This window comes from Triticum dicoccoides, unplaced genomic scaffold (assembly GCF_002162155.2).
Source record: "Triticum dicoccoides isolate Atlit2015 ecotype Zavitan unplaced genomic scaffold, WEW_v2.0 scaffold16269, whole genome shotgun sequence".
In the NCBI taxonomy this organism is placed as follows: Eukaryota; Viridiplantae; Streptophyta; class Magnoliopsida; order Poales; family Poaceae; genus Triticum; species Triticum dicoccoides.
The window spans coordinates 1-2,534 of record NW_021216407.1 but is presented as its reverse complement, the minus strand read 5'-3'; the positions used below and the strand labels follow the sequence as shown (position 1 = coordinate 2,534).

The 2,534-nt window shown below is 42.1% G+C and overlaps 1 pseudogene; it reads right to left on the bottom strand.

The window, feature by feature from the left end:
* Positions 1–93: 93 nt before the first annotated feature.
* On the bottom strand, positions 94–2,457 carry LOC119344300 (annotated as a pseudogene).
* Positions 2,458–2,534: the final 77 nt, after the last annotated feature.

The following is a 2,534-nucleotide window of genomic DNA, read 5'->3' as shown; positions in this document are numbered from 1 at the left end:
TTTCATGTTAATATAGGGGAAAAGCCATGTAGGCCAAGAATACAAGATTGGTAGGATTACATATTTGAGGATCAAGAAAGAGAGAGATCTAACCGAATATTTATCAATCAGATCGGTGTACATGATCCAAACAAAATATCCGTTACTTCTAAGACATATTACAAGCTTATAATCTTCAAAAAAACACATTCTTGTACAAGCTACTAAATACTTACTCACTCTTATTTATTCATACAGTTCAACAGTAGAATGACACCAGCATCAAGTAGTTCAACAGTAGAATCAGCCTTATTTGGTTTAGCACGCCAGTTCTTAACTTGTAGTTGTCCTACTGGTTATCATGCCCCAAGTAACAACAACAAACACGTACACATTGTCATGTAGCTTGTCAAAGAGGCGGAAATAAGCATTCCTCCATGCTCTTTTGAACTGAAGAGCACAAAAGACAATCCAGAGTCCTGCCACAAAGCCAGCCGTCAGCCCAAAGTAGAAGAACACCACTGGATCAGAACCATTTTCTCTTCTCTGCTGATCACCATGATCTAGAGCATTGTTGCCTGGGCAATTCTTTTTAAGAGGAGGCCCACAAAGACCATTATTGCCGCTATACATGGACGGGTTCTCAGCGTAGAGGGTGTCAAGTTGACGTCCTGTCGGAATTCTTCCTACAAGATTGTTGTATGACAAGTCCAAGGAGCTTAGATACGTTAAATCTGACAAGCTTGTTGGGATTTCGCCGGAAAGGTTGTTCCTTGATAAGTCGAGTGATTCTAGTGATTTCATAGCCCCAATGTTCCTAGGAATTTTTCCGCTCAGGTGATTCCATGATAAATTCAAAGTAAACAATCCATTAAGAGAAGTCATCTCATCTGGAATTACACCCGTTAAGTGGTTGAGTGAAATGTCAATGCCGAACATGTCGTAAACTGTATATATGTCATACTTCATATTTTGCCGCTTCATCACCACAGACAAAAGGACCTTGTTCATGTCCTCTTGAACATACAAGTTAGTCCCACCACGCTGTGGATGTTCTAGTGTCATTGCTATTAATTTTGACAATGACGATGGAATTGATCCTGAGATATTGTTGCTTGCTAAACTGAAGTACTGCAGTAGTATAAGATTTGTGATGTTGGCTGGAATATCCCCATAAAACATGTTATGGTTCAGCAGCAGAAATTTCAAGTTCAGCAATTCTCCAATCAACGTGGGTAACGTTCCATAGAACTTGTTCACCGCAAGATCAAGGAAAACCAATTTTGAGCTGTTCTGAATCCAAGATGGAAAATTTCCAGAAAAGTTGTTGTTACTTAAGATCAGAAATTCCATGCTTGGCATCGCAGAACACCATGGAAATTCTCCCTCAAAAAGATTATTGTGTAGATCCAACAAAAGAAGGTTTTTCAATTCACAAATAGCCCTAGGAACCTGACCAGTAAGGTAATTGGAGAAGAGAATTAGCTGTGTAAGATTTGGAGCTCCAAAATCTAACGGCAAAGGTCCTGACAAGGAGTTCATGGAGATGGCCAGTCCTCTGAGGTTTCTCGGTAACATTGGTATCTGGCCAGTTAGCTGGTTCAAAGTGAGATCAAGGCGACCCAAACTAGTAAGATGGCCAGTCCAGTAGATGGTATAGCTCCAGTAATGCTGTTGTTAGAAAGGGAAAGTTGTTCTAAACTGGTCAAGTGCCCAACCATATCTGGCAGCATTCCTGTCATATTGTTGTGGTTCGAATACACGGAGAGGAATGTGTTGGACGAGCATTGTGGCAGTTTCCTTAAAAACTCTGTTATGTTCCCAAACGCGAGACTTCCATCAAGCCGTAGGAGCTCTAAATCACAGAGATTTTTCATGTCCACCATCATTGTGGCTGAATTGCCATTATAGGCAAAGGATAGGAATTGGAGGGATGTCATACCTCCTAGGGCGTCAGGGAATGGACCATAGAGATAGGTTTCATCAAGGTCTAAATGTGTGATGCCTGTTATGTTCCAAAACCAACTCGTATCGATTTGATGGCCAAGATAGTTTCTGTGGAGGACAAGCTGCTCAGGTTTTGTGAGGTTTAGGTGTGTGAGCGGCTGGTTGGCGTTTGGAAGTGAGCAGTTACCAAGAATGAGGTCCTTGAGAGTTGGGATTGTGTTGGCCACAGGGAACACGTTGGCGGTGCCGAGATTTATGCCACTCATGTCAAGATATTCCAGGAAATGCAGATGAGTTAACCATGAGACATCTGCTGTGTGTATATTTTGCATATAACTGAGGTCAAGGTGTCGCAAGTTTGAAAGATTGCCTAGCTGACGTGGCAGTGTACCGGAAAAGAGCGTGTTGGAGAGATCGAGATGTCTCAAGTTTTTGTAAGAAAACAAGAACTCTGGAGCATGACCATGCAGGGATGTCCATCTGAGATCAAGATACTCCAAATTTGAAAGGCTGGAAAGCCGAGCAGGAACTCTACCAGAGTATGGCGTGTGGGCGAGATCGAGATGTCTCAAGTTGTGCAAAGAAGACAAGAAATCCGGGAATACACT